At 41.4% G+C, this 23,572-nt stretch overlaps 1 long non-coding RNA gene across 1 annotated transcript in view; it reads left to right on the forward strand.

Annotated features, from left to right (window-relative positions):
* Window positions 1-11,055, forward strand: part of LOC140732855 (uncharacterized) — a 214,228-nt gene extending 203,173 nt beyond the window's left edge. The window contains exon 4 of the long non-coding RNA XR_012100173.1: window positions 10,512-11,055. This is a non-coding gene — a long non-coding RNA (uncharacterized lncRNA). The remainder of the gene's footprint in view (window positions 1-10,511) is intronic.
* Window positions 11,056-23,572: the final 12,517 nt, after the last annotated feature.

The raw sequence follows: 23,572 nt of genomic DNA on the forward strand, positions 1-23,572 counted from the left end.
TCCTCAGAAAGTGTAGACACTGCTGTGCCTTCTTGACTAGTGAAGAGGTACTGTGGGTCCAGGTTAGATCATCTGTTAAGTGCACACTAAGGAACTTTGTGGTCTTCAGTCTCTCCATGATAGAGCCAGTGACATGCAATGTAGAGTGGTTGAACTGTGCCTTCCTGAAATCCACAATCATCTCCTTTGTCCTGTCCACATTGAGGCTCAGGTTGTTATTCTCACACCATTTGTCAAACCTCTCTACCTCCTCTCTATATGACAACTCATCATTGTTGCTGACGAGGCCATCACAAGTGAACTTGATGTTGTAGTTTGAGCTGAATCTGACAGTGCAGCCGTGTGTTAACTACGTGAACAGCAGCAGACTGAGCCCACAATCCCGTGGGTGGAGGGGGGGGGGGGGAGTGGTGGTGGTGGGTACCAGGGCTCAGTATCATGAGGCTTGAGATGTTTCTGGCAACCTGGGGTCTTTCAGTCAAGAATTCCAAGATCCAGTTTCAGAGAAGGGTGTCTCAACGAGCCTCTGAGGGACAATCATGATAAATGCTGAGCTGAAGTCAATGAACAACATCCTGATGCATCCAGAACTCTGTCCACTACTCTACCCTTCAATATTACTTATGATTTTGGCGTTATGTATCAGAAGAGTCCTGTTTTAAATCTCCTCAATGTTTCTCGATGTGCTTGCTCGTCTACCCAACTTCCAAATCTGCAGGTGATACTATACAGAGGGATGACACCAGATCTAGACCTGCCTGAGTGAAACAGTGAGCGAGCCTTCTCTTGGTTAACCCAGAGAGCTGACATTATTTTCCTATTCCTGTGGAGTCATGTTAATGCACCCTTTTCCAAACCTCATCCCATGCACTCCATTCTGATGATGTCGTCACAATGCAACCTCTAACTGGATGCATGAATAAATATAGAGAATGGAGGAGAAAAATCTTCAGAAAGTTAAAATTAATAAAAATTGCCATGAAACCTTTTTAACATGCAATTCCTAGTGGTCAGATTTCCCCTTTCAAATATTTCTCAACTAACTGTGACTAATTAGCGTTTTTCAAAACACTGGTTAGTTATCCCTATTTTTTAAAATACTTTTTTTCTGCTCTTAAAATATTTGATGCATTTGCTTGAATAACCAGCCAATGCTGAGAGCCATTACTGACCTTTCATCTTGAGTTATGGGAAACATGTAGAAACTCCTAAGGCCACAGGATAGAATGCCCCTCTGTGCCTGTAATAGGGTATACCAACACTGGCACCTTTAACTCAGAGGATCCCCTGGAGGCAACCCCTCCCAAAAGCCTTCTAAACTTGGCCAGGTAAATCAACTGAACACATGTTTGAATTGTGTGCGTTTTGCTGTTTGATCATGGCTGAGTTAAATTTTGAAAAGTAATTGCAAGAAATAAATGAAGGCACTTGTTCCAGATTGGGAAGCTGGACTTAAGTCTTGACTCAAGTTGCCATTGATAAAATAAAACACTCTTTGCCAAGACCATTGAGGGAAGGTAAAAGGAGACCAATGATTTGAGAGGTTAGGAATTAAAACTATTGCTGAATTTTGTGGTGGTTGTGGAAAAATGCTGCCATTACTCCATGCACTGATGCATTGTTGAATAAAACCCAGAAACTGCTGTCAGTGAGTCAAGATGCACCACTTGCAGCTACCTCCAGCACAACTATAAGCCCGGCCTTAACTTTACCCACTTACAAGCTAGTTTTGTGGTAGCATCCACTGAAAATTGGTATCACATACAAAATGCTGGAGGAACTCAACAGATCAGGCAGCACTTATGGAAAAAAGTTCAGTCGATGTTTTGGGCCGAAACCCTCAGATACATGAGATCTAAGTGATTATTATTGCTGTTTTCAGCCAGAATTATTGCATAATTATCTAACAGTAAAAAGCATTTAATGTTGACATAAGTACATGGTCTCCATTTTCTGCAAGCTACTATGAATTTTAACATCAAAGGAGTCTAGTTTTTATTAATATATTCTCTTCTACATGAATGGCGCATGAATGTTCTAATAGTGTTTTGCAATATATTTAATAAATTAATTAAGTGTCACTTCCTACTGTGCTACTTCAATGTGATTGGCTGTTCATGTAGTTTAGTAACATGATAGCTATAGGCTGCCAGAGATCTGAGAGCAACCAATGTGGGAGAAGAGCAAGTTCTCCCACATGAGGATCTTAATTGTTAAATAGTGTCGTACATGTTTCTGAGTTACCTTCAGGTTGTTTTGTTGTGTGAGATAAGTATTTGTAAAGGATAAGGCCAATGCTGGTGCTAGTTGACATTCCATTAATTTGTATCACTTAATGTTTCCTAGTCCCACAAGCTTGGTCTTCCATTTAACCAGGCCATGGGTCCTCTGATAATTAGCCGCAGTTCCTCTTTCCTGTGCCTCTTAACCTTTCACTTCCCTAAGGTACAAGAATGTGAATCCTTGCCCTCAATATATTTCATGAATCATCCTCCTAATTCTCTGGAAGTGCAGAATTCCAAAGATTCACAATCTTCAGGGAAAATAAATCCCTCTTTTCTGCTTCTTTAAGTGAGCAGCACTTTATTCTCAACATATGCCTACCAATTCTGGGTTCCCCTCAGGGAGAAAAGTCATCTCAGCATCTGCCCAATGAACCCCACTCAGAATCAATACCATCGCCTTTCATTCTTCTTATTTCCAAGAAGTATTAGTCCAATGCTTTCAACCTTTCTTCATAAGTCAACACCTCCATCCCAGGAATCAACCAAGTGAAGCTTCTCTGAATTGCATAGGGAGTAATTATGAAGCTTAAAAATAAGGAGACATGCACTGAAGATCATACTCCAGAACATACCCCGTAGCTGGACTTCCATCTTTCTATACTCCCTCCTCCTTGTGCTAAAATGGCCAGAGACTCATAAAAATACAGTCATTGGTAATATGCTTATTATTGAACATTGAGCATCTTTTGCTATCGAGACAGATCATTCCATACATAAGAACATTGAGGTAGTGCAAAAGGGCAAACAAAAACAGAATGCAGAATAAATTGTTACAGCTTCAAAGAATATGCAGTGTGCATAAACTGATAAATTGCAAGACCACAATGACATAGATTGGGAAATTCAGACTTTATCAGACAAGGTGTCATTCGAGAGTCTTATAACAGTAGGATAGAAGGTACTTGTTCTCAAGTCTTTGTATCTTCTGCCCTATCACATTCATCCTTCTCCCAACTCACCCAGTTCTATGTTGCTTGTCGCTTAACCTGTCTCCACTTGGTCCTCTCTCCCTGTCACTCCCCCGCACCCCCATACACAATCAACTAGGCCCCCTATTAGAAACATAGAAAATAGGTGCAGGAGTAGGCCATTCGGACCTTCGAGCCTGCACCGCCATTCAGTATGATCATGGCTGATCATCCAACACAGAACCCTGTACCTGCTTTCTCTCCATACCCCCTGATCCCTTTAGCCACAAGGGCCATACCTAACTCCCTCTTAAATATAGCCAATGAACTGGCCTCAACTGTTTCCTGTGGCAGAGAATTCCACAGATTCACCACTCTCTGTGTGAAGAAGTTTTTCCTCATCTCGGTCCTAAAAGGCTTCCCCTTTATCCTTAAACTGTGACCCCTCGTTCTAGACTTCCCCAACATTGGGAACAATCTTCCTGCATCTAGCCTGTCCAATCCCTTTAGAATTTTATACGTTTCAATAAGATCCCCCCTCAATCTTCTAAATTCCAGCAAATGTAAGCCTAGTCGATCCAATCTTTCTTCATATGAAAGTCCTGCCATCCCAGGAATCAATCTGGTGAACCTTCTTTGTACTCCCTCTATGGCAAGAATGTCTTTCCTCAGATTAGGGGACCAAAACTGCACACAATACTCCAGGTGTTACTGTGTTACTCCACAGTAACACAGGTGTTACTCCAGCCTTACTGTTCCCACCTGCTCACTGTCCTTCCAATATCTGTTTCCACTTATCATCTTCCTTTCTGCAGCCCTTTGTGGTCTCCATCTAATCATCTCACATGAGTTTTTGAAACCCCCACTCCCATGTATTAACATCCTTAATGAAAGAGACCTGAACTGTATACATTTGGCCTCACCAATGCCTTGTATAGGTGAGGTATAACTTCCCTAGTTATGTATTCAGTTCACCTAACAATAAACAATAACATTCTGTTAGCCTGCAAAATTATCTACACATATACTATATTTGGACAGCAGAACTGGTTGCTTTGCAGATTTCCACTGTCTGTCATCATTGGAATAATATGCTTCACTTTTATTGTTCTTAACAAAATTGAAAATTCATCAACTATAGATCTATGTATCTTTGTAACCTTCTTATGTCCTTCTCACACCTTTCTTTCCCACCTATCTTTGTGCCATCAGCAAAGTTAAAATTGTACTTTTGCATTCAAGTGGCTTGTATAAACTGTAAAAAAAAGTCTATGTAACTATAGCACATCACTTATCATTCATTTCAAGAGGTCTAGAACACAACAGCAAGGATGTGATGCTGAGGCATTATAAGGCACTGGTGAGGCCTCACCTTGAGTATCGTGAACAGTTTTGGGCCCCTCGTCTTAGAAAAGATGTGCTGGCATTGGAGACAGTGCAGAGGATGTTCACAAGGATAATTCCAGAAATGACAGGGTTGTCATACGAGGAACGTTTGATGGCTTTGGGTCTGTACTCGCTGGAATTCAGAAGGATGAGGAGAGGATCATTGAAACCTTTCGAATGCTGAAAGGCCTAGACAGATGTGGAAAAGATGTTTCCCATGATGGGAGAGTCCAGGACAAGAGGGCACAGCCTCAGGATTGAGGGGCGCCCTTTCAAAACAGAGATTCGGAGAAATTTCTTTAGCCAAAGGGTGGTGAATTTGTTGCCACATGCAGCTGTGGAGGCCAGGCTGTTGGGTATATTTAAGGCAGAGATTGATAGGTTCTTGATTGGACATGGCATCAAAGGCTACGAGGAGAAGGCCGGGAACTGGGGTTGAGGAGGAGATTAAAAAAAAGGATCAACCATGATTGAATGGTGGAGCAGACTCACTGGGCCAGATGACCTAATTCTGCTCCTATGTCTTATAGCCTTATGGGAGGGGATCTTTGATGGCTGCTTTTCTGAGGTAGCAGGAAGTGTAGACAGAGTTACAGTTTTGAGTGGGCGTGCTGTGTTTCATTAGAATGGTATGTCTTCGGATAACAATAGAAAATGAGTTAGAGACAGTGTTTCAACTCATTTTGTCATCTTATCAGAGGGCATCAGAATTTATTCCTCTCCTTTCAGCCCAAGATATAAAACCTTGCCTTGAACTATGGCTCACCAGCTGGTATTCTCACCTCCATACACCTGAGGTTATGGTCCCATTCCAGAAATAACAGTAAAAGCCAGGGAGGAAGCATTAAGAAGAGGGACACCTCACGTCTTAATAAGCTGGTAAGGAAGGCGGGCTCTGTCGTGGGCAAAGTACTGGAGAGTTTAACATCGGTAGCTGAGCGAAGGGCGCTGAGTAGGCTACGGACTCTACATAGCACCATCCAGAGACAGAGAAGCAGTTTCAGCGACAGGTTACTATCGATGCAATGCTCCTCAGACAGGATGAAGAGGTCAATACTCCCCAATGCCATTAGGCTTTACAATTCTACCGCCAGGACTTAAGAACTTTTTAAAAGCTATTATTAATGCTTTTTGAGATAGTGATTTAGATGCATATCATATTTTTTACTGAGTTAAGTATTGTATGTAATTAGTTTTGCTACAACAAGTGTATGGGACATTGGAAAAAAGTTGGAATTTCCCCATGGGATGAATAAAGTATCTATCTATCTATCTATCTATCTTCTCTTGTGTTTAACTGAACGGGTGATGTTACACTAAAGACCTGGAATTACATACATGGTTGCTGTTTATGAAGTGAAGGAGGTTCTTTCTCATGTCCTGTCTAATACTTTCCCCTCATTCAACAGCACTAAGATAGATTCACTCGATGTCATCACTTTTCAGTAGTATTTGTAGTATGTAAGCTTTTACTCAGACCTCCCAGTTTTGCTTTGTCATTCATAACAACCAAACAGTGCTTGGTTTGGATAACAGTAGATTATCGTTGAGTGTTTCCGGAGAATGTGCAGAATCTATACAAAGAGCACCAGAGGTCAGGATTAAACCCTTGATCCTGACGTGTTGAGGTTATGGCAAGAACGGCAGTTGAATTCTCCTCCTCAAAAGGCGATGGCAACAGTACCTTTGAGCATTTTTTTAGGGTAGGGAAATAGAGCTAAAGTAGATTTGAGGCAGATGTAGATACACTCTAATAAGCAAGGAGTTAGAAATGAATACAGAGTTAAGGTTAAAACCATGAATATATTAAATGCGGAGTCAGCTTGAGGGGCTGAGTGGCTGGACCTCCCTAGTTGTATGTTCATTTGTAAGACACGCTGAATGTAACAGTCACTTGTGTTAGGATCCAGAGAGTCTCTTGTTAGACAGCAGGGCAGCAACATGCAAAAATTTGGGGAAGGAACATGCATGGGTTATGGTGCAACCTACAGGAAGCATCTATTCATGGCCGTAGGCTAGTCATAAATACATAGTAATGTTACTTAAATTTAAAATGGCAAAACAGTTACTAATTTTCAGCTTTATACCATGAGGAAATACTTTTCTGCAAGCAATTATAAACTTTCAATGCTGGCTTTGGAAGATTTCCTTTGATGCAAAATGCATCAATATTGGTTCAATAATTTGCAGCATGTAAATGACGTTTGCTTACAGTCAAAGGCCCAGAATATTTAACCAGACATCAGGTTATTAATCAGTCCTGAGCAGAATGAATTATTCACCAGCCTATTGAAGAACACTTTGAATTGATCTGCCCAGCGCCACTTTGCCACCATCTCCTGTCTATGGTGTGTGCGGTCTAAATGGAGGGTGACGAAGAGGAATTACAAAGAAGCCCTTTTCGTCAAAAGTAGTCAGTCCTGCCTACCCAATATGATTGGAGTACACCGCCTGAGATTGGAGGATGATGGTACAGAAATGAGATCTGGAGAGACGTTCAGGCCTTGGATTAGGATTGCTTGAGAAATCCTGCATAAAATAGGAAGTGTTCAGACCTAGGGTTGGGAAGACATGTTCTTGATTATTTTGTCCAGACGTGATGCAGGCTCTTAATCTAAAACATTGATCATCCATTTTTACGTTCCACCAGCAGCCAACATACGGGCCCCAGGTTCCAGAACGCATGCATAGACACTGTGTTCAAGATCACAAATACCGACCTATACCCCAGAACATTTATACAGACCCTGAGTTCAAGAATGCAAATACGGACCCTTGTTACAGAATGCACATACAGATCCTGGGACACAGATGCAGACCCAGTTTCCACAACATCTATAAAAGCATTCTTCAGGCTATTTAAAGTAATTTAAAATGGTTTGGGAAGTTTACTAAGACAACAATTTTTTGGGAGATATTTGTACTCTTTTATAGCCTTGAAATAGGTCATGGTATCACTTTGGTACTTCATATGCCAACTGAATGACAAACATTAAAAGTAACACAGAAGTATTGGTTAAACAGTAATTGTTCTAATCCACGATCATTGGAACGATTGAAACTTAATGTCTAAGTTACAAGGCATCAGAACAAGCCATTCAACCCAAAAGGGTTATTTCAATACTGATGTTTCATGTTTGTTTCCTAACAGCCTGTTCAATCAATTCTATCTGTTTACCTTTCAATCCTTTATGCTTTGCCTAAAGTCCATCAATTCAGCTCATGGAAATACAATATATTACCCATTCAGGTGGGTAAATGGTGCTGGCTAAGGTGGGCATTACTTACTAAGGTGAGTTGATGAGCCATGATGATCAGCTATGGTGTATGGAATCAGCCTTCAATACAACTGATGAATACAGGTTGATGCTAGGGATCCTTGGTAGCCAACAACAATGTGATCCTCACCAACAAGTCCAGCATCAAGGAATCACAAATGTCCCATCACAATCTAATCATAAGCAACACATAAGATGCTGGAGGAACTTAGTGTATCAGAAAAATAGATAATGGGCATTTCAGATTGACATCTTCATCTGAACTGATTGTACTTCTGGAAAGTGGAACAGTGGAAAGTCTCGTAAAATTAGACTTTATTCCTTAAAATACAAGATCCTGAGGGGTGGCCTTAGAGAGGTGTATAATATCATGAGGGGCACAGATACTGTAACTCCACACAGTCTTTTCCACAGGAAAAGGGAACCAAAAACTATCAAGCTAAGGTTTAAGGTATTAAGGGAAAGATTTAAAAGGTTTTCATTTATTCACACAGACAATGGTGTAAATATGGATTGAGCTGCTAGAGAAAGTAGCTGAGGTGGATATGGTAATAATATTTAACAGCCATTTGGATAAGTAAAGGGATAGGAAAGGTTTAGCCAGATATGGGGCAAATAGGGGTAACTGGGACAACCAGAGCTGGCCACCTGTGCCAAAAGGCTTATTCTGTACTGATTTAGTCTATGACTACCTGCTTGCCAGCAGATGATCATTCCCTCTCCATTACTTCCACACTACCTGGTCCAGACACACACGGGAGGAATTCATGAGGTAGACTAAGGTCTCAGCAGTGAGAGGACATATATATTTTTGATTAAAGATATTGACCAAAAATCTATTAACTAGAAATAATTAAATCTAATTTGACAAATTATAAAATAAATATTAATAATCATCTTCCATTTCAATAGTCCATGTTCAAATGAATGGAGATGAATTCTACAGAATTAGAGAGAGAGGGTGAGAGAGAGGGAGAAGGGGAGGGAGATAGGAAAGGCAGAATATAAGAAGAGAGTGATATTGAGGGAAGTCAGCAGAATGAGTGTGTTTGAGAATAGGAATGATGGATGAGGTAGGAGACAGAGGAGATGGACAGGAAAGAGAAGGGAGAAATGCGAGGGGATTGAGGTGACACAGAAGGGATGGAGGAGAAGAGATGTGAGACTGGAGGGAGAAGAGATTGCAGATGCTGGTTTCTGGAGCAAATAAAAATAAATTGCTGGAGGAACTCATTACTTCAGGCTGCATTTGTGGAGGGAAATGAACAGTAGGCATTTTGAATCAAGACTCTTCATCTGGACTGGAGACAGGGTTCGGGAGACGTGAGGCAGAGGAGAAAGAGAGGGGATATGGAAGAAATAGGGGAGAAGATGGCATAGGACACAGGAGTGTGAAGTGAGGAAAATATAGTGGAGGTTGTCAGGGTGAAAGGGCTGATGGGAAAGAGAGGTAGGTGACATTGTGGAGCGACAGAAGCACAGGTAGTCTCCACCCATCACACACAGCGTATATGGTGGGTCCGGCACTTGCTTAAGGGGGAGAGAAGTTGAACTCTCACTTTACAGCCACAGTAACAACCAATGAGGTTTGGCCCCAGTGATCCTTAAGCTGTTCCTCTGACCCAGACACTCTCTTTACAACCACACAACAATCTCACACTGGAAGGCCCACTGAAGCAGCCAACAAAGGGTTAACTTTGCTTTCATTGTTACCCCGATAGCTCATTCCAAGCACAATAGCCTCGGTGAGCTGACACCCTGGTGCTGGTGATGAGCAAGTGAAAGAAGGACTAAGCTGCATTGTTTGCAATTACTTTCGTATATCTATACACTCAGACCCAAAATGCTATTAATAGTTGTGTCAGCAGAGTGAGTGAATCTCATAGCAAAAGTGTATTGGAACAACTCAGCAAAGAAGATGAAGAACATCCTCTGGGGCAGACTTGCTTTCTCATTGCCCAGACAATGCAATACTTACCTTTATTTGTGTAAAGATTAAATTGCACATGATTTCAAATGTTTCTCCTACTCAAACTGTCATAGGCCTCTGACCTTCCTGGATGTTAAGATAATAGATACATTGCCTATTGTTCATACCGACACTGCTTCTGCCACAGCCCAGTACATTCCTATTGTTATGAGTGGAAACCAATTAAGTAAAATATATGATGTGGCTTTGCCAGTGTATTAAATATTCCAAATGTCCTCCTTTTATTCTGCTTGTCCTTTTGGTGCCAATATCCAATACTATCAGTTTTAATAATGATAACAAAAGATACACATATTTTTGCAAATGTAGGCAAAGAACATGAAGTACATTTAACAGGAGATGGTTTAAGTTAGAGATGCCTTCAATTATTGAGTTCCCAATTCAAAACAGATCACTTTGAGTCCTGGAAACTTATTACAGTAGTCTTACCAGATCTTGATTACATTTACATATAAAGACATGGACACTTACAGAATGGAATACGGATCTTTGTCCCATTCTGTTCTTGGTGATTAAAAAAAAGTATTATTGAAACTCTCCATTTGTCAAAACATTGATATCAATATTCTGAATGGGTCATTTGGTGTTCCATATATAGGTCCCGATTAATCTCCATGCATCAGTTCTATTTCTATCTATAATATTTCCTTTTTTTCCTTCTCAGGGTGCTTTTGAAAACCCTGACCTGGAGTTACACGCTGACTTTGGTTCCTTACGGGAATGGGACCCGCTCTCAGGGCCTCATGACCGGCTGCTTTTTGATATCCCAAGGACGTGACCTAGAAGACTAGCGTGCTTTCAGGGTGCCGGAGGTGGGCAGACTCGAGGCTGGTGCTGCCGCAGAAGACTGATGTGTCGTGGGAGACGGAAGATTGTAAGCAGCGAGCAGGATGCTGGCTGCGTGCCCAGAGTCCCAAGATCTTTGGGCACAGAGCTCGGAAAAAGCAATGCAACAGACTTTTAACACCGTAGATCGGCAAGTTGTTTTGTTATGTCTCCCCTCTCGCTGTGAAACGGGGACACCTCTTTTTCCCTTATTAGAGAGAGAGAGAGAGAGAGAGAGAGAGAGAGAGAGAGAGAGAGCAAGCCTGGGGTATGTCGAATTACCGGGGTGAACGAGTAGTCTTTGGGATACTGCAAGTCTGGGTCTTTATTGCTGCTTTGCTGCATGCTTGAGTGCTCAGTGGAGGGTGTCGATGCTTTATTGCTGGTTGGTGGTGGGGGGGTTCATTGTCTTGTTGCTGCTTATGCGTGGGAGGGGGAAGCTGGAGGTTGGGCTTTGGGGTTCTAACATTTAGCTGTCATTCGTTCTTTGGGGCACTCCTCCGTTTTCATGGATGTTTGCAAAGAAAAAGAATTTCAGGATGTATATTGTATACATTTCTCTGACATTAAATTGAACCTACTGAACCTATCAGTTGGTGTTATATAAACAGTTTCCCAAATATCCTGAAAGCATGTTCCAGTCTTTCGGACACAACACCAAATTCAACAATTTCACGTAATGATTTTTCTCTCTGTGGCAGGACTGTGGCAGGATAACCATAGTTATCCATCAGCAGTATTAACTCAGGGTTTTCACATCCTACAGACACTGTCAGATTTTCTGAGGATTACCTACTCAGTCTTAGGTCACCAAGGTGTCAGAAACTGCAACAACAACAGGAGGATGCTCCTGGAGCTCTGCACAGAATTAGCCCTGGTTTCAACAGAAAGTCAGGTCCAAGATGACCTGGAGACATCCCTGATCCAAACACTGGCACCTCCTGGACTACATCTTGGTGTGCCAAAAAGATATGTTGGCTGTTCCATACACCAGGGTCATGTCGAGTGCAAACTGTTATATGGATCACAGACTGGTCAGGGCGAAAGTTAGGCTGGCTATCAAGCCAGCAATAAGATTAAAGGGGACGGTGGTTGATGAGACTCCAGGTGGATAAACTGTTTAGCCTCTGAGATGTATTCCAGATCAAGCGAAGGGAGAAAATGGATAGCAAAGGCTCCCCAAACGCAGTGTCCGACACAGGAAAGAAGTGAGAACACCTGAAGACTGCCACCAAAGATGTGGTTATCGAGGTAGCTGGGCACTCCTCAAGAAGAAACAAGGACTGGCTTTATGAAAACAACATTGAAATCTGGAACCTGGTTCAGAAGAAACACTCCTCCCATCAAGTGGTGCTGTCTAGACCCGATGACCAAGTGGCCAAGGCAGAATACAGAGCTGCATACAGCAGCCTCCAAGCCAGACTGAGACAGATGCAAAACAGTTGTTGGACTTCCCTAACAGAACAAACGTAGCACTATGTAGACACCGGCAACACTCGAGCCTTCTACGAATCGCTGTGCATAGTATACGGTACGGTCCGACTTCATCAGATTTAAGCCCCTCTACACTCTGCCAGCCTGCTGACAGACAAGGAACCCATCATGAGGTGATGGAGAGAGCTTTACAAGAACCTTTTCAGGGCTAATCGTCAAATACAAGATGCATCCATTGAAATGATCCCCCAGCATGACGTCAGACTTAAGCTTGATGGCCCTCCAACTCTGGGCGAGGTCAAAGTTGCTATTTCCAAGCTGAAATGCCATAAAGCCCCATAGAATTAATGGAATCTCAGCGGAGGTGTACAAAACAGCAGAGACATTCTCTGAGCGTACTCACAAACATGTTCATATTCTTTTGGGAGAAAGTTTCAGTCCCAAATGACCTACGCAATGCAATAATTGTCACACTGTATAAGAACAAAGGGGAGAAATCAGATTGCTCGAAATACAGGGGTGCTATCCTGCTGTCCAATACTGGGAAGATCCTCGCCAAAATTCTCTTATGCAGAATCATCCCTACCGTTGCCAAAAGCAACCTCACAGAGAGTCAGTGCGGGTTCAGAGTGGACAGAGGCACATTGACACGATCTTCATCCTGTGCCAGATCCAGGAGAAGTGTTGTGAACAGGTCATTGACCTGACCAAGTCCTTTGATACAGTCAGCTGTGATCGTCTCTGTCGAAACTCAGCTGTCCCCTGAAATTCCGCTCCATCCTGTAGCAGATCCATGAAAGCCAAAGCGGTCAGGTTAACACAATAGTGACCTGCCCGACCCATTCCCTATCAGTACCGGCATGAAACAAGGCTGTATTTTGGCACCAATGCTCTTTGCCATCTTTCTCGTCATCATGCCGTGGGAAGTGAAAGAGACCACCTCAGACAGCATTTACATTCAGTTCAGCACTGAGGGAGATATCTTCAACCTCCGTCACCTTTGCGCCCAAACAAAAACCATGTAAGAGAAGAGAAGATGCAAGAAAGATCCTACTACCCAAGCGCCCAGATCCCAGCTGTTCCCGTGTCCCTCCTGCTCCAGGTTCTGCAGATCCAGGAATGGCCTCTACAGTCACCAACAATTGTGCCATCACTCCTGAGAACTCTTCTTCCCTCCTGATCTTCACAGGTGAAGAACTAGTCATCATCACCAACTGCTCTGACTTGCTTTTCACACCTTTTGCATGTTCCTTTGTTTTCTCTCTCTCTCTCTCTCTCTCTCTCTCTCTCTCTCTCTCTCTCCCTCCCTCTCCCCCCCCCCCCCACCCCCAGTAACCTTTCAATCTGACAGCGACAGAATATCCAGAACAAGTGGAATATATCCAATTTATTTATTGGATATATTCCACTTGCCAACATCATCCATCTTCTACCTCTCTACAACTAAACACTGATGTTTTCTCCCTTCCCTAGTTCGGATGAACAGTTTTTGATTTGAAATATTAACTCTGCTTTCTTTTCAACAGATGCTGCCTGAGCTGCTGAGGATTTTCTATATTTTCTTATTTTAGTATTCATTGGTGTTCCATAAATAGGATCACAAATGTTCCCAAGCATCAATTTGTGGTGAACTACATATACCTGTCTGGACACGCCCCCCCTGCTGACTGCTCCTGTGGCTCCTCCCACTGACCCCGGTATAAAGGCGATTGGAGGCACTGCTCCTCCCTCAGTCTCCAAGATGTTGTGTGATGGTCTCTTGCTGCTGACTGCTCTCTTCCAGCTAATAAAAGCCTATCTCTCGCCTCACGTCTCCGAGAGTTATTGATGGTGCATCACAATTACTGTTACAGAAGTAAATACATAAATACACCTTTTTCATTCTGGCTCCTTCTCCCTTCCTTTCCAGTCCAGATGAAAGCTCTCAGCTCAATACATTGACTGCTTAATCTTTTCCACAGATGCTGCCTGGCCTACTGAGCTCCTCCAGCGTTTTGTGTGCATTTTACATAAATAAGGTGTCATACATTCTGAATGTATCAGTTTATGTTACAGATACAGGATTCTAAATGATTTTGATTTAGAATTTTGCAGATTGTAGATTAGCAATCTCAGGGGTGTGTGCTTAGTCCACTGCATTACTCCCTGTCTGTCTGTCTGGCTAGATATAGCTCAAATGCCATCTATAAATTTGCTGATGACACAACCATTGTTGGTAGAATCTCAAATGGGGAAGACAGGATATACAGGAGCAAGATATACCAGCTAATTGAGTGGTGTCACGGCAACAACCTGGCACTCAATGTCAGTAAGACGAAAGAGCTGATTGTGAACTTCAGGAAGGGTAAGATGAGCGAACACGAACCAACCCTCATAGAGGGATCAGAAGTGGAGAGAGTGAGCAATTTCAAGTTCCTAGGTGTCAAGATCTCTGAGGATCTAGCCTGGTCCCAATGTATCTACTCAGCAATAAAGAAGGCAAGACAGTGGCTATATTTCTTTAGGAGTTTGAAGAGATTTGCTTTGTCATCTAAAACACTCAAAAACTTCTATAGATGTACTGCGGAGAGCATCCTCACAGGCTGCATCGCTGCCTGGTATGGGGGAGTGCAGGGTTACTGCACAGGACTGAAATAAGCTACAGAAAGTTGTAAGATTAGTCAACTCCATCTTGGGTATTAGCGTCAGTAGCATCCAAGACAGCTTAAAGGAGCAATGCCTCAGTAAAGCAGCGTCCATTATTAAGGACCCCTATTACCCAGGGCATGCCTTCTTCTCATTGTTACCATCAGGAAGGAGGCAGTGAAGCCTCAAGGCACACACTCAGCGGATTCAGGAAAGGCTTCTTCCCCTCTGCCATGCGATTCCTAAATGGACATTGAACCCATGAACACTACCTCACTTATTTATATATATATTACTTCTGTTTGCACTAGTTTTGGTCTAACTATTTAGCAACATATATACTGTATACTAACTGTAATTGATTTACATATTCATTTTTTCTTTCTATATTATCATGTATCGCATTGTACTGCTGCTGCTAAGTTAACAAATTTCACGACACATGTCGGCGATTCTGATTCTGAAATGATAAAGGTTTACATTTATGTTGTATATTTAATTAAATTCTTGGTTGTATGGTTATTTAATGCTTTGATCGTATTGTACACAGTCAGCAATGAGATAACGTCCATTTAATCTCCTTTAATGACATTGGTCAAGTTACAAATAAGAGTCAGATACATAGAAAAACTCTTCTATTCTTCTGAAATTTTGGTATCTATGAAGAAGAGAGAGGACATTGTTCATCTGCAGCATGGCTTTCAGGACAGTGCAGTGCTCCCTCAGTGCTGGAATAGAAGGGGACTATGTTCCATTTCAATGAGTGGGACCTGAACTCATGAGCTTCAAACTCAGGGAGAAAGTGTTCTTCCAAACATTGCAAAGGAGGAAGGTAGAGATGTTGCTGTGGAGTAATGAGAGTTATACAAAGGTTAGAAATCTTAATTTCTCTGGACCAGGGGTGTAGATTATCCTTACTATAATTATTATCATTGATATTCAATTTCCACGAATGGAAATGCTCTATTTTTATTTATTGAGATACAGCATGGAATGTGGCCCTTCAAGCCACACTGTCCAACAATCTCCCAATTTAATCCTAGCCTAATCACGGGACAATTTACAGCGACCAATTAACCTATCAACTGGTACATCTTTGGAATGTGAGAAGAAACTGGAGCACCCGGAGGAAACCCACGTGGTCACGGGGAGAACGTGCAAACTCCTTACAAGCAGCGGTGGAATTTGAACCTGGGTTGCATTATTGTAAAGCGTTGTGCTAACCATTACGCCACCGTGCTGCCCCACAGCTTTCAAAGGCCATTTTGCCACTGCCAGTGACCTGAATTGAAAAGCATTGTTGATTTATTACGAGCATCACTCTCACAGTAATCCTAACCCAGAAAAGTGTACCATGACTGAATCTAATAATATGCTTGGGAGTTAAATCCACAACATCTTTAATGTACATGATGTGTTTAACACAACAATGGAATCCCAGAGAGATACACAGCAGCAAAAATACATGATGCGGGATGAAGTGCCAATCAACTGAAACATGGTTGATCAGTGTTGTAAGTGACCTTGGTCTTCTAACCCTGCCCAGCAGTAATCTTTCAGTCTTGTCTGTATTAAAATTCTACTCCTGTCTCTTGCTTTTGTGAGCGTACATCACAAAATCCCTTGCCACCATTTCCAAGAACAAGAGTGAACAATCCTGGCCAACATCAATTTCTCAGCATAGAGATTGAAACATAATTAAGAGCAGAAGTGGTCCATTCAGTCCTTTGAGCTTATTCTGGTTCAATTGTGGCTGATAATCTCTCAACAATATAGTCCTGTTCTCTTCTTGTACACCTTGATTCCACTGTATTCTAGGAATCTATCCATTCCCTTAAAATATTAAAAACTTGATCTCTACCACCTATGCGGCAGTGAATTCTAGAGGTGACAGAATTGCCTATTTTTCCATACATCCTGAGACTGATACTACTTGTTCTAGATCACCAAAAGATTGGCCAAATGGCATATTTTTGCTGCCATGTCTTATGGTCCTCCCCCTGCTGGAAGGAACATCCACTCCGAAACCAGCTGGATAAATCCTGTCAGAATTTTGTACACTTCAATCAGAACTCTCTCAACTTCAAATAGGTAAAGGCCTAGTTTGACTTAATAGTCTCGTCGTCCTGCCATCTAGTGATGTTAGCCAATATCACTGAAACAAATTATCTGGTCGGTATTGCGCTGCTGTTTATGGAATCTTGGTATGTAAAAAATAGTCGTCTCACATCCTACGTTACTGCAACAACACTTACAATGATCGTCGATGCTTAAATGAGCTGCCTGTTCAATGGAAACTCAGGTCTTTTTTCTGTTTCTCTGACTCACTTTGCTGTTTAGTGTCTGTGTTTAATTTTCTTTAAGTTGCAGCTGCAGCATTTATCTTTAGATCATTGCTGTATGTGGGAAGATGTTAAATGATGATACCCAAGTTATTATGCTATTTCTTCAAGTTTGTACTGATTAATGGTATTTGTTCTGGTTATAGCTATTTATTCCCTTTCTAGTCCTATTTTACCCCATCCTGAAAATAATCTCTATTTTTCGTTTCTTTTCCCTAGCCTTTATTTGACCAAAAACTGCACCTACACCCTTAGTAAATCTTTAAGAACTCTGTCCACAAATCTTTAAAATATTGAATGCATTAAATCAGATGACTAGGTTTCATAAACTAGTCTTTGGCAGTCACTCTGAGATCTAATGGAAGGTGTTGAGATGATTAACCTATTGGAAACCACTTAAAGCAGGTAAAGAAACAGCAGAAAAAAAAATCCTTAAATCTAACAGCTTATTGTTTTTATCCTTGAAGAGTTAGACAAAACTCTGGCTGAAGTTTACCTATAGTCCTGTGTTCGTATTTAGGTTGTTTTCCTATTGCTTTTGGAGGAATGCAGATTTATAAGATGATGTTGGGATTAAATCTATGTACATTTCCCTTGGATGGAGATTAAAGGGCGGTTGAACTGAGGCAGTAAACAATGAAAGGACTGTTACGTGAGCTGGATGAGGGAGGGGGAAATGGCATCCAGAGGAAGAACTTTAAAATTCGAGCCAAGTTATATGGGGAGGGAACATTTCTTCACATCATGGTGGAAATCTGACTACTAACCACAAAAAACTGTTTGGGCCAAGGATAAACTGGAAAATTAAAATTTGAAATTGATAGGTTTTATTAGACAATAGAATTTGTTGAAGTAGAAGGGATGCAATTAACATAAGCTAAGGTATTCCTCTTCTGGATAGTAGAACAGATGAGGGCTGAATAGCCTCCTCCTATTCCTTATTTCCTTCTTACATATTTTACCAATTCTCACTACCTTCCTGTTCAATTTTATTTTTAGAGTCATAGACTTAGAAAAGTACAGCACAGATACAGGCCCTTTGGCCCATCTAGCCCATGCCAAACCATTTAAACTGCCTACTTCCATCGACCTGCATCAAGAACATAGCCCTCCATACCTTTAAAAGCCATGTACCTATCCAAACTTTTATTTACTATGACACTATTAACTTCTTTCCTAATTGGATGCAAAATTTCAACAGCATTCTTTAGTTATTGTCCACCAATTTATTGTAACCACGAAGTGTTTCTTTGTTGTTACTGTCTGGAGTTAGTGATATATTCCCCAAATATACCTTGAGTACGACTGGTAAACTCACACAGACTTGTCCTCAATTCTAATGTAAACTGAGATGTAAAGTGTTATATTAATAACACAAATAAACAAAGCGTTTTATTATATAAAAGACCGAGAGGGGCAGAGGGAGAGTGCCTACTCCAAACATCCTGAGAGTTCCAACCAGTTCAGTACACATGTAGTGATATACTCTTGTAGTATAGATATTTACATGTTACAATTCCTAAAGGAGAACAGTCAAAATATTACAAAATCCCCATCTTAAGCAGAGCAGGAGAGGGCCTAATACTTATAGTGAGAAGAGAAAGTGAGGGGTAAGCTCTTCACACGAAGGGTGGTGGGTAGATGGAATGAGCTGTGAGTAGTCATGATAGAGTTGTGTGCAATTACAATATTGAAACTCCGTTTGGACAGGTACAAGGATAGAAAAGATTTTGTGTCAAAAGCTGGTAAATGGGACTACCTCAGGAAGAGAAGTTGGTCGGAATGGATGAAATGGAGCAAGGGGCCTGTTTCCTCGACAAACTAACAATTAAAATGGAGTGATTTGGCTAATGTGTTGCTTCATCTTAGATTGTAAAAATAAGCAGCACGTGCATCCATCATCGTGTTATTACTCTCAGAGTCAGTAAAGGCATTTTTCACTCTTTATTTTACCTCAGAACGGTTAAAATTCAGTACACATTTGTTTTTAAAAGGAAGAAAAGGATTTCTTCTGAGCCACTGAGAGAGCGTGATTGAGACATGGATATGCTGGAGATGTGAACAGCCTCACGGAGCTTGGAACAGCACGCTTCAAAGACTGGTGTAATGCAAAGCTCATGGAAGCCCAATAGCCCATGGGTCAAAGGGCAGGGGTTTGATGGATTATGGGATTGTAACTGTCCCTGCTTGCTGACAGCTTTTATTGGTTGGTGGGATGAGTCTGTAAACCTTTATATAATTATTGCATTACAGGCACTGTGCTTCGGCATTGCTGGCACTTGCCCAGGGATCACACTGAAGATAATTTCAAAAATGAATAGTAAGTATTGATCGCTCCCTAGTACTGCCTTATCAGCAGGTAGAGTCAACTTCTGTAGATTATAACTTCAATGTCATTCACCATGATATGATATGTATTACACAATGGCAATTTAAACCGAGTCCTGATTTAATTCTTAATGGATTTTCATAGAGTGCAGGGCAATAAATCACCATCTGTATAATATTTAGAAATGTACACAGTTTGCTAAGAGTTACTGGCAGCATCTGAGAGGTCTCAGAATGACCACAGAGGGCATGTAGCAGCAGTGAGAATCCCCTGAATGATTGGCCCCTGCTTGGTTCTGACATCAGGTCATCTCAGTGTTCTAATGGTGCTCTCCAGCTGATTTTTTTTTTGTGTAGAGGAGAGTTTAACTTTGTATTCAGTTTCTGGTTACCTGACATTCTCAACTTATCCAATTTGCTCCTTCTCTCAATAGCTGGTGGAGCATGTGTTTTCTTTTAAGTGGGTATATCGAGGTTTTGAGATAAATTCTGAAAGATTTGAAGTCCAATTCTGCTTCCACTGAAATGATTTTGCATCTTGCGATAGGTAAGTATGTCAAAAATCATTCTTCTCTGCTTCTAACTGTGCTGGAAGCAATGATTTTTAACCCTTTGAGAACTGAAATCTGTCCATAGCTTTTCAGAGGCATATATAATAGAACTCTGATGATTGGGCACAAGTTTGTTCCGAACTACTGCTGTCTTAGCATCTGACATTCTCATCAAGCCAGAATATTTTATTTAGTTATTGAGATACAGTGTGGAATAGGCCTTTCTGGCCCTTCAAGCCACACTGCCCAGCAGCCCCCGATTTAATCCTAGCCAAATCATGGAATAATTTACAATGACCAATTAACTTTTTAACTTGTGCATTTTTGGACTGTGGGAGAAAACTGGATCACCCGGATCCAGGGTTTGTGGCCGAGGCTGGGATCTTGACTGGCAGAGTGGATTGTGTGGCCAGAGAAGAGCGATGATTTGGAACATCAGAGGCTCTGGACTGTGAATGGGTGGCTTTGTGATCAGAACAGCATATTTCTTGCTCCCTTTAAACACACCAGTTTATGACATTGCTCACCAGTTTCTAATTTATGATATTACTGTGTAACGTGTAAAAGATGTGAAGTAAGAGTGCGTTTGTGTATTAATAGGAGTAACATCACGTAATCCTAAAAATCTGTGCTGCGGCCCCACCAATGAATAGTACAGATCAGGAACAGGCCATTCAGCTGACGATGTCTATGCTGATCATGATGTCAATTTACAGTAAACTCATGTCATTGCAAATTGTCTATATCCTTCAATTTTCTGCTTTTAATGTGCCTATTAAGAAGTATTATTGGAGCTTTCCAATACAAAGGGTTTTTAAGGAAATTCCTATTTTTTTTTTAGTCAATGCGATCTTGTGTTTCCATTGAAACAAAGGAAAATGGCTCATTGTTTTACCAGAGGAGGAATTTCAGTCAAATGAGGGGTTGACCGAGAACTTGAGCAAAAAGGGAAGGTTTCAGGAGATACAAGAGACTGCAGATGCTATCATCAAGAGCAAACACACAATCTGGTGGAGGAACTCAGCAGGTCAGGCAGCATCTGCTGTGGGAAATGGACAGTCAATGATGTTTCAGGCAGAGACCTTGCATTTGTGTAAGGATGGTCATAACACAGGAATGAGAACTTTAGGAAGGAAATATCAGGTCCTGGCCCATGACAGCTCAAGGCACAACACTGAAGCAATGGAATATGTGAACGATTAAGGGGCTAAAATTGCAGGATTGCTGAGATATCAAATTGGAGACAGGAAGAGCAGATTACAGATTAGCAGATTTCAGATTATTGTCACATTCTCCAGAGTTAAATGAAATTCCTTGCTCATATGAAGCTCACAGAGTATATAATACATATGGCAATGATAAATACTACAATAAATAATTGTAAAATATTACAAGATATTGGTAAAACTCCACTTGGGGTATTGTGTACAGTTCTGGTTTTCCTGTTGTTAAAAGTCAACATTCAGCTGGAAGGAGCTTGAAGAAAATTTATAAGGGTTCTGCCAGCAATCAATGGTCTGAGTTCTAGAGAGAAGTTGGGCAGGTTAGTACTTTGTTCCTTGGAAAGTAGTTGGAATGTAGCAGATTGAGGGGTGTACAAAATCATGAGGGGTATAGATAGGGAGAATGCATATAACTCCCCCCCCCCCCCCCCAGGAAGGTGATCTGTAAACTAGAGGTCATAGGTTTAGGGAGAGTGGTGAAAGATGTAGAAAGGGCATAAGGGCAGAGGGTGGTGTGTATATGGAACAAGCTACCAGAGGAGGTTCTGTTGATTTGTTCCCCAATCTTGCAAACATTTCGTTACCATACGAGGAGATATCATCAGTGCTCTGTTACTGTGGTGTGTCCTCAAGTGTGTAGCCTTTATATACTTATCAATCAGCTGATTGTTCATCACAATGTACTCACGGTCGAGAGAACTTTGCCTGCAGGCTAACCTCCACGCGCGAGCAACTCTTCTTCTTCCACGAAGGTTTAAGGCAAAATACACTTCCACAAAGTGTCTGAAATGGTGATGATTCAGCTGGTTGGTAAGTATATAACAGCCAAGCATTCGGAGGGCACACACAATTTACAGTGCCGTGAGAGAACACTTGCAAGCAAATTACTAAGATTGGAGAAGAACTCAACCATCCGAGCTACACATTTTCTGAATTATTTCCTACCAGAGGAACTGCTTGAGGTAGGTACCTTATCAACATTTACAGGATATTTGGATATTTAGATAACTACGTAGATAGGAGCGGTTTAGATGGATATGGTCCAAAGGTAGACATATAGCACCAGCATGATGGGCACTGTGGTCAAATTTGGTCAAAGGGCCTGTTTCCATGGTGTATTATAACATGACTCTATGATTCTATGGCAGATGAATGGTGCAAATTATAGTCGTGCACAAAGAAACACTAAAGAGACAATAATGGAATGTCGAATTAAGAGTCTGAAAGTGTGACAGCATTACTGAGAAGAAGATAAGGAACAGTTGATTGGTACAAAAATCTGACAGCAGTCAGGAAGGAGCTATTCTTGAGTCTGGTCATCTAGGTTTTTGAGAATCTGCATCTTCTCTCGGAAGGTAGAAGAGTTAAAAAAAAAGGGAATGGTCAGGGTGGCAGGCAAGACCAAAGAATGGATTTTCAAACAAAGATATGAAATTTATATCAGAGTTATTACCACACCAGGATCCAGCCTGGGGGTGCTCCCGGCAGTCACTTCTCACTCCCTGCTGCAGGTTAGAGCTTCACACACCGAAACTAAACAGTAGAGATTCAACCAAACATTTCCTTACCAATGCATGACTATGTTTAATAAGTCATGAAATGCTGGGCACATTGGTTTGTGGGGGCGAAGCTGTACATAAATGTTATCTATTGATTGTTCACACCATGTCAGTCAACCTAGTCCCTGTACATGAATGACATCTGATACCTATCATACAATAGGAACACATGGCTCGTTTTCCAGGCTAAGTTGAACAGAGGTGCAGAAGGATTACAGGCACATAAAGTCATAGAGAAGTATATCACAGAAAGAGGCCTTTTGGCCCATATAGTCCATACAGAATCATTTAAACTGTCTAATCCCATCAACCTGCACCTGGACCATAGCCTGCCATACCCCTCCCATCAATATATCTATTCAAACTTCTCCTGTTGAAATGCTGAAATTAAAATTACATCCACCACTTGTGCTGACAGCTTGTTTCACCCTCTGACTGAAGAAGTTTCCCCTAATGTTCCCCATAAATATTTCACCTTTCACACTTAACCCATGACCTCTAGATGTAGTCTCACCCAATCTTAATGGAAAAAAGCCTGCTTTCATTCACCCTGTGTGTATCCCCTCACAATTTTGTATGCATCTATTAAATCTCTCCAATCTTTTACATTCTAGAGAATAAAGTTTTAACCTATTCAATCTTTCCTTATAACCTAGGTCCTCCCATCTTGGCGACATACATGTATGTTTTCTCTGTACTCTTTCAAACTTATTTATGTCTTTCCTGTGGGTAGACGACCAAAACTGCACACAATACTACAAATTAGGTTTCACCAGTGTCTTATACAACTTCAACATAGCATCCCAACTCCTCTACTCAATACTTTGATCTATGAAGG

Source organism: Hemitrygon akajei, chromosome 1 (assembly GCF_048418815.1).
Source record: "Hemitrygon akajei chromosome 1, sHemAka1.3, whole genome shotgun sequence".
NCBI classification, from domain to species: domain Eukaryota; kingdom Metazoa; phylum Chordata; class Chondrichthyes; order Myliobatiformes; family Dasyatidae; genus Hemitrygon; species Hemitrygon akajei.